The 14,350-nt window shown below is 45.6% G+C and overlaps 1 protein-coding gene across 2 annotated transcripts in view; it reads left to right on the plus strand.

Moving 5' to 3' along the window:
- Nucleotides 1-14,350, plus strand: part of LOC124612806 (probable proline--tRNA ligase, mitochondrial) — a 124,574-nt gene that overhangs the window by 44,132 nt on the left and 66,092 nt on the right. The gene's annotated exons all lie outside the window — the stretch shown is intronic.

Genomic DNA, 14,350 nt, shown 5'->3' on the forward strand with positions numbered 1-14,350 from the left:
GTGTGTTTGTATATTGTGTATCATCTACTATCTCTTTCGTGAGATTAACTTTCTTCGTTTATTCTCTATACTTAAGTACTGTGACATATAATGCGCATACAGTAACATTGTACAACACACAGAGAATGGGTCTGAAGAAAGACTAATAACATGAGTAGAAGCATTCTTTCATAAAAACAAACCGTAAATGCAGAAACAGAAAGCAATACTCCTAGATTTTGGAATAATTGGTTCCTCTTTCAGGGAAGGAAGAGAAATTGGTTGGGACTTGTTGACTTTGTTTCTTTGCACCAGGGCCTGCATTTCCCTTCCAATTCCTGGTCCTTCACAAAGACATTGCCTGCCAATTTGTTCTTTATCATTCAGACTTGTTTGGCCACATTGGAAGCATCCACCCCACCTAACCATTGTCATATGGTGGATTGCTGCGCATTCTTCCTCCTTACGATTCAGAAAATTTATTAGCAAATGATAGTCTATTTGTCATAAATCTTTACTTTATCTGTTGATTGTGAATCAGTTCCAAGCTCATGGATCAAAGCAAATAACACTGCTCTACAAGAAAGGAAACTATCATCTCATAAGTCTACTCCATGTTTAGTACAAAGTTGTTATGAGAATACTCTTAAATCATATCAGTTCCATCCTTGACACATCTCAACCCACAGAGAAAGTTAGATTCCACGGCAACTTCTGCATGCTAGATGACATTTACGCTCTCTGGGAAGTGGTAAGTGGAGCAAATGAATATCAGATGCCTCTGTGTATAGCTTTTGCAGATTTTAGAAAGGCCTTTGATTTACCTAACCATTCTGCTGCTGTACAAACCTTAGCTGAGAAAGGGGTAGAGGTGGATACTAAAATCCTGTCCATATATACAAAACTTCTACAGCTTTTGTTAGGGTCAGGGAACCAACTTAAGACTTTCCAATCCACATAGGACGGAAATGAGGTGATACTATTATTATGACTCGCCGATCTATCAAAGTGCCGCCGCGCAGTTACGCACGTCCTTTACATGCGGCGCTGTCTGCCAGCCATGCAGCAGCCACACTACCTAAGTGGCCAGCCAGCCAGGGACTGCTAGACTTGGACGCGGTGTTGATTTGACTGTTCCAGTGTACACATGTCTTACTTCGTTTATGTGATCTGTGACTTTCGTGTATTGTGTTGTCCTAGAAATATAATTGTTCGATTTGACGTTATAGCAATTGGCGACGAGGTAGTGAATTTTTCTCTTTCATCGTTGACCCACGGGTTTCCATGGCTACTTTAGAGCAACTATTGCAAGGTCTCATTGCACAGCAAACGCTTCTCACATCGGCGATTCGTGATTTCATCGCAGCATCCAATGCAGGGCATCTTAAGTCGTTGTCTATCCCTCCTTTTCCTCCTTATGGCGAGACGGCGGAAGACTGGTCAGATTACGAAAAACGTCTTCGACAGCACTTCCTGGCATTTCATATCGCGGATGACCAAACATGTAAGTCTCTGTTCCTTTCATGGATTTCACCTCAAATGTATCAGTTGTTGTCGCAATTGGCTCCCTTGAAAGATCCTGCGTCTTTGTCCTTTGCTGAAATGTGCTCACTTCTGTCCATATATTTTCAAAAGCATACGCATTTGGTAGCCTCTTGTGTTGCCTTTTATCATTGTCAAAAACAACCGAATCAATCCTATCGCACTTGGGCTGCTGAACTTCAAGGCCTCAGTAAAAAGTGTCAATTTGTTACTGAAGTTCACAAAGAATCCTACGCCAATTCCATGGTACGGGATCCTATTATCCCGTCGGCGCCCACCAAAGAAGTTAACCAACGTGCCCTTCAATTGGTGAATCCGACTCTCGATGAGGTCCTATCCATCTTGCAGTCTTTTGAAATTTCTCGTGTCACTGGGGCGCAAATAGAGGCGTGGGGTGACGTCGGGGAAATACAACCTCTGTGCGCTGTTGACGCAGCGTGCAGCGTGTCCCCGCCGGCCGACGTGGCTGCAGTACGCTCCCAAGCGCAGCCTCGGCCTAACCGTCAACAAACCTCTAGGAAACTACAGCAAAACCCCCGGCAACTTCCTTCATGTCCGCGGTGTTTTACGAAACATTCATGGGAGGATTGTCCCCAACGTTGGGCCGTGTGTCACAAATGCAAAAAGAGGGGTCATGTGTCCTCCGTTTGCAAATCTGGCCGCATACCTGATGTTCATGAGTGTGATGCTGATTCTGCTGCTGTGTTGTCTGTCAATTGTACTTCTTCCCTTTCAGGGAAGTTATACCTCACTGTCCAAATACTTGGTCGGGATGTTCGCATGCAACTGGATACTGGTTCTGCAGCCACTATCATCAATTCTCAGACGTATCTTCAGTTGGGTTCTCCAATCCTATCACCTGTCACTAGGCAATTACGGATGTACAATAAACAGAAGATTTCTGTCTTGGGACAATTTGATGCTGAGATATCTTACAAATCCATCGTTCGCACTGTTCCCATATTTGTGGTCGACCATAGTAACGTGGAGAATCTTTTTGGTTTCGATGACTTTCGCGTTTTTGGGTTCGCCATAGATGACTGTCAATATCGTCTCTGATGCCATTCCTTATGCTCAACTGATTTCCTTGTCAACGACATTTTCGGCCCTTTTTTCTCCTGGGTTAGGCGGTGCAAACAATTTTGTAGCTCATATCACGCTCAAACCCACTGCTCGGCCTAAGTTTTTTCGGGATCGGCCATTCCTGTGGCCCTTCGTGAACGGGTCAAACAGGAGCTGGATCGTCTCACTGCTTCAGGGGTCTTGCTTCCTGTCACTTCCAGTGAGTGGTCCTCTCCTGTTGTTGTCGTTGCTAAGCCAAATGGTGATATTTGTCTCTGTGACGATTTCAAAGCCACTGTAAATGCTCAATGCCTCATCGACACGTATCCTATGCCCCGACCTGAAGAATTGTTCACTAACCTTGCTCGAGACCAGTATTTTTCTAAACTTCACCTGTCAGAAGCATATCATCAACTTCCTCTCGATGCTGCTTCCCGGCACTTTCTGGTCCTTAACACGCCTTTCGGCCTCTATCAATACCAACGATTGCCATTCGGGATTACCAGCGCCCCTGCTCTCTTTCAGCGATTCTTGGAACAATTATTGCTCCCTGTCCCTGGGTGTATAAATTACATGGATGACATTGTTGTCACTGGCTCCACCACTGAAGAACATCTTCAGAACCTCCGCACACTTTTTCATGTCTTACAGACTGCCGGTCTTAAGTGTAACCTTCAGAAATCACAATTTTTTCAGGTATCTATCACGTACTTGGGATTTCAACTCTCTCGGGATGGTATTCGTCCACTTCAGCAAACTGTCACTGCAATCGATGCCCTTCCTCACCCTACATCTGTTAAGGAACTGCAGGCCTTCTTGGGGAAAATAGCATACTATCACAGGTTTTTACCGTCTGCTGCTTCGGTGGCTCAACGGTTGCATCACCTGTTGCATAAAAACATGCCCTTTCACTGGTCCGCATCATGCAATGCAGCTTTCCAGAAACTGAAGATTATGCTGAAACAGGCCCCGTGCCTGGCTACTTATCTACCTGGCCAACATCTTGTTCTTGCCATGGATGCATCTCAATATGGGGTTGGTGCAGTCCTTGCGCACCATTTTTCTGACGACCATTGCTTACGCCTCCAAAACGCTCATGGATGCCCCACGAAAGTATTCTCAAATTGAAAAAGAAGCTTTGGCCATTATTTATGCTCTTCATAAGTTTGGTTTTTTTCTCTATGGATCCAAATTTCATTTTGTTACGGACCACAAGCCACTTGTTTCCTTGTTTCATCCATCAACGTCACTTCCCGACAAGGCTGCACACCGCCTCCAGCATTGTGCTCTTTACTTGTCTTGTTTCAATTATGAGATTCATTTCTCGCCGACTGCTCAACATGTGAATGCTGATGCACTGTCTCACCTCCCCATGGGTCCTGATCTGGCATTCGATAGGGACGAACTTACATGTTTCCACCTGGATGTTGCCGAGCAGCTGGTTGTGGACAGGTTCCCCATCACCGGGGACCGGCTGGCGGCTACTACAGGTTCTGATCCTACCCTCTCCCGGGTTTTACACTGTATTCAGAGGGGTTGGCTAGATTGTCCGTCCACTAAGACTTCTGATCAGTTGCAAAACTACTATGCTTTGCATTACCGCCTCACGGCTAGGGATGGTGTTATCCTCCTTTCCACAGACAATGCTTTGCCGCGTGTTGTGGTGCCTGTGTCTTCACGTGCTTCAGTTTTGCGCCTGCCTCACCACGGACACTGGGGTGTCTCGTACCAAATATTTGGCACGCCGTCATGTGTACTGGCCCGGCATCGACTCTGAAATAGCACACATGGTCGCTGCCTGCGGCCCTTGTGCGTCACAGGCCGCCGCCCCGAAGTCATCTTTGTCCCCATGGCCTTCGCCTGGGAAGCCCTGGGAGTGTATTCATGCTGACTTCATGGGACCTTTTTAGGTACTTATTGGCTTCTTGTTATTGACACCTACTCTAACTTTCCTTTCATTGTCCGTTGCATGTCACCTACCACCGCGGCAACCACCAATGCTCTAGCTCGCATTTTCTCTTTGGTAGGCCCTCCCTCTACTCTTGTTACTGATAATAGTCTGCAATTTGCCTCTTCCGATTTTGCGGATTTTTGTGCCTGTCACGGCGTCATGCATGTCACGGCCCCTCCTTTCCATCCCCAGTCTAATGGTGAGGCTGAACGGCTGGTCCGCACATTTAAGGCTCAGATGAGGAAACTCCTGATTTCTTCTGCTGCTGATGATGCAATTCTGCAATTTCTGGCTTCTTACCGTTTCACCCCCATGGGTGACCACAGCCTGGCTGAGCTCTTACATGGCCGACAGCCCCGCATGCTACTTCATCTTCTGCGGCCTTCCACCTCACGGCCGCGGGTGCCTTCGCTTGGCCGGTTCACTGCCGGCGACCTTGTATGGGTACAGGGGTATGGCAGGCGGCGAAAATGGAGTCCTGGCCGCATCTTACGACACCATGGCCGATGCCTGTATGAAATCCAGACGAACACGGGGGTTGCAGTGTGTCATTCGGACCAGCTTCGACCTCGTGTGGCAGCAGCGCCTGTTCTGAATGGTGCTACACCACCTTTGGCTCTACCTGACGCTCGGGATCTTGGCATCTCTCATTACTCACAACGCAGCCCTCTCACCGTCATCTTGGTGCAAGTACAAGAACGGACGCCATCAGGAGACGTGTCCATACAGGAACCGGATGACCATCATCTGTCGGAGCCAATCTTCTCACCTCCTTCTCCTACGGACGCCGACACATCGTCCATGTCTCCTGTTATAACACCCAGACTTGCCACAATGGGCAGATTGGGGCACGGGGTTCCAGCAGATACAACCCCCACGTCTCCTGTCATCTCGACCCGTTATCATCGGGGACACTTCCGTCCGTACTGGTAGCCTCCTCGTCGAGACTTTACAGCCTGTCAAACAACACCTATGGATGTTAGCAATCTACAGGCCACCTCCATCAAGACCAGTGCAAAAAATTGAAATGGGGAAAAGTGTTGCTACTCCAATCTTTCAAAGTGCTGCCGCGCAGTTACGCGCATCCTTTACATGCGGTGCTGTCTGCCAGCCATGCAGCAGCCGCGCCACCTAAGTGGCCAGCCAGCCAGCGGCCGCTAGACTTGGACGCGGTGTTGATTTGACTGTCCCAGTGTACACACATCTTACTTCGTTTTTGTGATCTGTCACTTACATGTATTGTGTTGTCCTAGAAATATAATTGTTTGACTTGGTGTTATAGCAACTATCTCCCACAAGTTGTCCTCTGCCTCCTATAAATGGCAATGTCAGAATTGAGATGGGAAGGATCAGAAATTAGAATCAATGGGAAAAGATTTAACAAACTGAGATTTGTGGATTACTTTACTGGTACAGTGGGACATACCCTCTGTCATGCTCTTCGTAGTGGTTCACAGAGTATAGATGTAGATGTAGGTAGTGGGTCTCACCTCAGAATGTCAGGCAGTGTGACTGAACGTATATCTTTCCAAAACAAATGTTATGTGTAAATAAATGGAGTGTGGTTGGAAATGTACAATGGTCCAGCCATGTAACCGGACAAATGATGACCAATGGACAAAGATGGCATAGGAATGGAGTTCAAGAAACAAAGACAAACAGTGAGAAACACAGCCAGACCAATGGGACAAAGACCTACAGAAGTTCAGTGGAGATAGCTGGCTGAATGTCACCCAAGACTGTTTCTCATGGAAAATGAAGTTACAGATATACCTGAGCTCAGTACTTGGAGAGGCCACATCATTGAATGACAGTAATATCTGACGATCAGTGCCATTTTGTTTCAGGTCCTCTAGCATTGTTTCAGGTCCTCTAGCAGTGTGCTATGGCACTGTGGTGCTATGGCACTGTGGTGCTTGATTTCAGTGTGTACCAGGAGTGCAGACATATATCTGCAAACAAGAAACAATTAATTACATAACTTTATTTTTCAAGATGGTGATTAAATCTTTGACTACCCCTTGTATTGTCCCAATAGCTAGGAATATGGAGTACTGTTTTCAATTTTCACTGTTCCTATCAGCAGTGCTGTGGTTTTCACTGTAAAAAAGTAAGATTTTGGCCACAAAGGCCTTTATCAGAACCAAACAACACACACACACACACACACACACACACACACACACACACACAGATGCAACTCTCACACACATGACCATATTTTCTGGCTGCCAAGGCCAGGCAGAGACTGTGGTCATGTGTGTGTGAGTTGGATTTACGTAAGAGTGTATGTGCATATTGTCCAATTCCAATGAAGGCCTTTTTGAGTGAAAGCTTACTCTTTTGATACTCTTTTTGTTGTGCCTATTTGCAACTCAGCATCTCCACTGTATGGTGAGTGGCAATCTATCCTTTTCATAATATTATCATTATCCCATCCAGAATTTTCCATTATTTGAACATAGTTGAAACTTGTACATAAACATACATGTTATTAAAAATTGATAAGTGTTGTCTGCTATGTTGACTTGGATACTTGTAGTGTGTTGTGCTGTATGAACAAATCAGAATAAAGTAAAGATGATGTGTTTTTCATAATCTTTATATTGTGTGGAAGTGGTAGAAAATACTACCTGTCCCTGCTGGGTCTATGTTTAGAAATTTTAAAAGTTTGCTTTCTGTCTAGTAATCATTCTTCCGTTTAGTATTAATAATCATCTGTTCTCTTGTGATAAAACCCATGCTATGTGGCTCCAACAATACAGGGTTTCTTATGTCTTGTGACAAGTTATATTCTACCTTTTAAAGGAAAATTTTTTTAAAATTTCTTTACTTGTTCCACGTCCATGAGGACCATTTCTCTTGGTATTTGTGGAAGGTACATTACATTGACATGACAAAAGTCATAGGATACCTCCTAATATCATGTAAAGCCTCCTTTTGCCTGGAGTACTGCAGCAACTTGACATGGAATGGACTCATCAAGCCATCGAAAGTCCCGTGCAGAAATATTGAGCCATAGTGCCTATATAGCCTTCCATAACTGTGAAAGTGTTCCCAGTGGAGGATTTTGTGAATGACCTGACCCCTTGATTATGTTCCATAAATGTTTGAAGGGGTTCATGTTGGGTGATCTGGATGGCCAAACAAGTTGGTTGAATTGTCCAGGATGCTTATCAAACCAATGACAAACAGTTGTGGCCTGATGACATGCCACATTGTCATCCATAAAAACTTCATTGTCGTTTTGGAATGTGAAGTCCATGAATGGCTGCAAATGGTCTTCAAGTAGCTAAACATAACCATTTCCAGTCAATTATCAGTCCATTCCATGTAAACACAGCCCACACTATTATGGAGCCTCTGCCAGCTTGCACAGTGCCTTGTTGACAGCTTTGGTCCATGGCTTCGTGAAATCTGCACCACAGTCAAACCCCACCATCAGCTCTTATTAACTGAAATCAGGACTCATCTGACCAGACCATGATTCTTCATTCGTCTAGGGTCCAACCAATATGGTCACAAGCTAGGAGAGGTGCTGCTGGTGATGTCATGCTGTTAGCAAAGGCACTTGTGTAGGTCGTCTGCTGCTATAGCCCATTAATTTCAAATTTCACAACGCTGTCCTAATGGATACATTCGTCGTACATCCCTCATTGAGTTCTGCAGTTGTTTCATGCAGTGTTGCTTGTCAATTATCATTAACAACTGTACACAAACACCACTTTTCTCGGTCATTAAGTGAAGGCTGTCGGCCACTGCATTGTCTGGGTTGAGAGGTAATGTCTGAAATTTCGTATTCTCAGCATGCTCTTGACACTATGGATCACGGAATACTGAATTCCCAATTAATTTCCAAAATGAAATGTCCCATGCATGTAGCTCCAACTGTCATTCTGCATTCAAAGTCTATTATTTCCATCATGCAGCCATAATCACATTGGAAAGCTTTTCACATGAATCACTTTAGTGCAAATGACAGATCTGCCAATGCACTGCCCTTTTATACATTGCATGCACGATACTACCACCATCTGTATATGCATTTATCGCTATCCCATGAGTTTTGTCATCTCAGTGTACCATATTTGTTTTTCTTTTAATGTGTATTCTTGTTTTTCTAACATGTTCTACATCCTGGAGGATCTCCTCACCGTGGATTTACTGGAACAAAAAGTACATTTAATTTAGTCTAATCTTATATTTACAGCTCTTGGTAGTTGGAATCCTGTGATCTTTAGTTTCTCTCTGTATTGTTTTCTTGAGGGTATTTTTCATTTTTGTTCGTTTCATAACTTTTGTTTAAGCACACTGTTGACACTATTCTAGATCAGAACACAATATTCCAAGGGTGGTTCTATGAACCTGTGGCACATTTTTAATGCAGTTATATATGTTCTCTTTGAGTGGAAATGAATTTTGTGTAATAACTTAAACGTATACTTTCGATGTATTCTATTGGCCTGTGCTGTCTGTTTAATAGTCCACTAGCATACCTGGCTTATTTGTGAGAGGCTGAAAAATAGTGATGGCCATTATTCTTTTCAGTTACGTGTCTTATGAGATATAAAATCCCAGCTATCTAAAGTGTAATTGTAGAGATAAAAAAATTTACTCATCAAGCAGCTTCAGGAGAAAACGTATGTAAATGTTAACTAAATGTACAAGATTTCAAAGCCAGTGACTCCTTCTTGTGGCAGAAGAGTTGAAGCGGAAGGAAGAGGGCTGGCAAGGTTTAGAAAATAGGGAGACTTCTGAAAAGTCATCCAGCATCATGGGGCAGGGGAGACCTACCGGATGGGATGAGAAGGGAAGACGGATTGTTGGAGAGTGCATTGTACAAGATTTGAAAACCTACAAGCCTCAGTTGGAAGAAAGGGTAATAAGCAAGACAGAGGTTACTGACAAAATCATCATGCAAGAGCGGAAAGCTAAGTATGTAAGAGATGGAGGGCAGAGAAAAATAGACAGGACAGAAAGTAAAAGATATGGAAAACTGAAAGGGAGTGAAGAAAGGAGTAGTTACTAAGAAGGAATGCTGAGACTGAAGAAATTAATGTGAATTAAGGCCAGGTGGATGGCAGGAACCAAGAACAAGTTGTAACAAAATCATGTCCCGAAAAGAGGTTCATTCTGTCTGACATTTTGCCCACCACAGCAGAAGTGATAAACACATGTTACAGGAAGATATTGGCTGTTAAAGATCCCAAACTGTGTGTTAGTTGTTTTCCACTGTGCACATGTCAGCCATATTATGTATCTTCAATATGTACTCACATCCTGTAATATGACAGCTGGCCTATAAGAACAGAAATACGTTGGTGGGTGTTTTTTTTTTTTTTTACTGGCTGTTCTACATGCACTTGAGAATGGCTATAAAGCTGAAATCATGATTGTGTAAAATAAAGAAACAGTTAGCAATCAAATGGCAGCAATTTCTTGCAAAAAATTCTGCATGTCTGTGTGGTGCCCCTTGAAGGAAAGTGTTGTGACTCGCCGATCATTCAGAGTGCCACCGCGCAATTACGCGCGTCCTCTACATGCGGCGCTGTCTGCCAGCCATGCAGCAGCCGCGCCACCTAAGTGGCCATCCAGCCAGCGGCCGCTAGACTTGGACTCAGTGCTCATTCGAATGTTACCGTGTACACATGTCTTGCTTTGTCAACTTGCTCAGTGACTTATATGTGTTGTGTCGTTTTGAAATATATTGGCTACTGTCGAGCAACTATTGCAAGGTCTCATTGAACAGCAAACGCTTCTAACATCGGCGATTCACGATTTCGTCGGGGCATCAAATGCGGGACATTTCTCATCGTTGTCTATACCACCTTTTTCTCCTTACGACGAGACGGTGGAAGACTGGTCTGATTATGAAAAATGTCTTCGACAGCACTTCTTGGCATTTCATGTCAGGGTCGAACAAACATGTAAGTCTCTGTTCCTTTCCTGGATTTCACCTTGAATGTATTGGTTGTTGTTGCAATTGGCTCCTTTGAAAGATCCTGCATCTTTGTCCTTTGCTGAAATGTGCTCACTTCTGTCTGTCTATTTTCAAAAGCAAACGCATGTGGTAGCCTCTCGTGTTGCCTTTTATCGTTGTCAAACACAACCGCATCAATCCTATCGCTCTTGGATGAACTTCACGGCCTCAGCCGAAAGTGTCAATTTGTTACTGACATTCACAAAGAATCCTATGTCGATTCCATGGTACGGGATGCTATTATCCGGTCGGCGCCCGACAAAGAAGTTAAGCAACATGCCCTTCAGTTGGCAAATCCGACTCTAGATGAAGTCCTATCCATCGCACAGTCTTTTGAAATTTCTCGCGTCGCTGGGGCGCAAATAGAAGTGTGGGGTGACGTCAGGGAAATACAACCTATGTGCGCTGTTGACGGCGCGTGTGATGCATCCTCGCCAGCCGACGTGGCCGCAGTACGCTCCCACGCGCAGCCTCAGCCTAACCGTAAACAACACTCTAAGAAACTGCAGCAAAACCCCCGGCAACTTCCGTCATGTCCGCGGTGTTTTACGAAACATTCATGCGAGGATTGTCCCCAACATTGGGCTGTGTGTCACAATTGCAAAAAGAGGGGTCATGTGTCTTCGGTTTGCAAATCCGACCGCATACATGATCTTCATGAACATGATGCTGATTCTGATTCTGTGTTGTCTGTCAATTGTACTTCTTCCCTTTCAGGGAAGTTATTCTTCACTGTCCAAATACTTGGTCAGGATGTTCGCATGCAGGTGGATACTGGTTCTGCTGCCACTATCATTAATTCTCAGACGTATCTTCAGTTGGGTTCACCACTCCTATCACCTGTCATTTGGCAATTATGGACGTACAATAAACAGAAGAATTCTCTCTTGAGACAATTTGATACTGAGGTATCTTACAAATCCGTCGTTTGCAGTATTCCCATATTTGTGGTCAACCATAGTAACGCAGAGAATCTTTTTGGTTTCGATGACTTTCGCGTTTTTGGGTTCTTCATAGATGACTCTGTCAATATCGTCTCTGATGCTATCTTTTTGGTTTTGATGACTTTCGCGTTTTTGGGTTCTTCATAGATGACTCTGTCAATATCGTCTCTGATGCTATTCCGTATGCTCAATTGGATTCCTTGTCGATGACATTTTCGTCCCTTTTTTCTCCTATGTTAGGCCATGCCAACGATTTTGTAGCTCATATCACGCTCAAACCCACTGCTCGGCCTAAGTTTTTTCGGGCTCAGCCCATTCAGTGGGCCTTTGTGATCGGATAAAACGGGAGCTGGATCGTCTCACTACTTCAGGGGTCTTGCTTCCTGTCATTTCCAGTGAGTGGTCCTCTCCTGTCGTCGTTGCTAAGCCGAATGGTGATATTCGTCTCTGTGGCGATTTTAAAGCCACTGTAAATGCGCAATGCCTCATCGACACTTACCCTACGTCCGGACCTCAAGAATTGTTCACTAAACTTGCTGGAGGCCAGTATTTTTCTAAAATTGACCTGTCAGAAGCTTATCATCAGCTTCCTCTCGACACTGCTTCCCAGCAGTTTCTGGTCCTTAACACGCCTTTCGGCCTCTATCAGTACCAACGATTGCCATTTGGGGTAGCCAGCGCCCCTGCTCTCTTTCAGCGATTCTTGGAACACTTATTACTCCCTGTCCCTGGGAGTGTAAATTACATGGACGACATTGTTGTCACTGGCTCCAGCTCTGAAGAACATCTTCAGAACCTCCGCACACTTTTTCATGTCTTACAGACTGCCGGTCTTAAGTGTAATCTTCAGAAATCACAATTTTTTCAGGCATCTATCATGTACTTGGGCTTTCAACTCCCTCGGGATGGTATTAGTCCGCTTCAGCAAACTGTCGCTGTGATCAATGACCTTCCTCGCCCTACATCTGTTAAGGAACTGAAGGCCTTCTTGGGGAAAGTAGCATACTATCACAAGTTTTTAGCATCTGCTGCGTCAGTGGCTCAGCCGTTGCATCGCCGGTTGCATAAAAACGCGCCTTTTCACTGGTCCGCATAATGCGATGCGGCTTTCCAGAAATTAAAGACTATGCTGAAACAGGCCCCGTGCCTGGCTACTTATCGACCTGGCCAACATCTTGTTCTTGCCACGGATGCCTCTCAATACGGGGTCGGTGCAGTCCTTGCGCACCGTTTTTCTGACGGCTCTGAACAACCCATTGCTTATGCCTCCAAAACACTCACAGATGGCCAACAAAAGTATTCTCAAATTGAAAAAGAAGCTTTGGCCATTATTTATGCTCTTCATAAGTTTGGTGTTTTTCTCTACGGATCCAAATGTCACCTTTTTACGGATCACAAACCACTTGTTTCCTTGTTTCATCCATCATCGTCATTTTCTGACTATTGCTGCACACTGCCTCCAGTGTTGGGTTCTTTACTTGTCTCGTTTCCAATATGAGATTCATTTCCAGCCAACAGACCAACATGCGAATGCTGATGCACTGTCTCGCCTTCCCATGGGTCCTGATCTGGCATTGGATAGGGACGAACCTTTGTGTTTCGACCGGGATGTTGCCAAGCAGTGGGTTGTGGACGGATTCTCCATCACCGGCGACCAGCTGGCAGCTGCTATGGGTTCTGATCCTACCCTCTCCCGGGTTTTACGCTGTATTCAGAAGGGTTGGCCAGAGCGTCCATCCGCTAAGACTTCTGACCCATTGCGGAACTACTACACTTTACGCTAATGCCTCACGGCTAGAGATGGTGTTATCCTCCTTTCCACTGACAATGCTTCGCCGCATGTGGTGGTACCTGCGTCTTTGCATGCTTCAGTCTTGTGCCTCCTTCACCAAGGGCACTGGGGTGTGTCTCGCACAAAATCTCTGGCGCGCCGTCATGTGTACTGGCCTGGCATCGACTCTGAAATAGCACACATGGTCGCTGCTTGCGGCCCTTGTGCGTCACAGGCCGCCGCCCCGAAGTCATCTTTGTCCCCATGGCCTTCGCCTGGGAAGCCCTGGGAGTGCATTCATGCTGACTTCGTGGGACCTGTTTTAGGTACTTATTGGCTCCTCGTAATTGACGCCTACTTTCATTTCATTGTCCGTTGCACGTCGCCTACCACCGCGGCAACCATAAGTGCTCTCACCCACAATTTTTCTTTGGAAGGCCTTCCCTCTACTCTTGTTACTGATAATGGTCCGCAATTTGCCTCTTCTGAATTTGCGGATTTTTGTGCTTGTCACGGCGTTATGCATGTCACGGCCCCTCTGTTCCATCCACAATCAAACGGTGAGGCTGAACGACTGGTCTGCACATTTAAGGCTCAGATGCGAAAACTCCTGACTTCTTCTGTTGCTGATAATGCATTTCTCCAGTTTCTGGCTTCTTACCGTTTCACCCCCATGGGCGACCACAGCCCAGCTGAGCTCTTACATGGCCGACAGCCCCGCACGCTACTTCATCTTCTGCGGCCTTCCACCTCATGGCCGCGGGTGCCTTTGCTTGGCCGGTTCACCGCCGACAACCTTGTCTGGGTATGAGGATATGGCAGGCGGCCAAAATGGAGTCCGGGTCGCATCTTACGACACCGTGGCCTATGCCTGTATGAAATCCAGACAAACACGGGGGTTGCAGTGCATCATTCGGACCAACTTCGGCCTCGTGTGCCGGCAACGCCTTTTCCGAATGCCGCTACACCACCTTCGGCTCTACCTGACGCTCAGGATCATTGCATCTCTTATTACTCACAACGCAGCCCTCTCACCGTCATCTCGGTGCCAGTACAAGAACGGACGCCACCAGGAGACGTGCCCATGCAGGAACCAGATGTCCATCATCTGTCGGAGCCAT

The sequence above is a fragment of the Schistocerca americana genome, chromosome 4 (assembly GCF_021461395.2).
Source record: "Schistocerca americana isolate TAMUIC-IGC-003095 chromosome 4, iqSchAmer2.1, whole genome shotgun sequence".
Classification (NCBI taxonomy): Eukaryota; Metazoa; Arthropoda; class Insecta; order Orthoptera; family Acrididae; genus Schistocerca; species Schistocerca americana.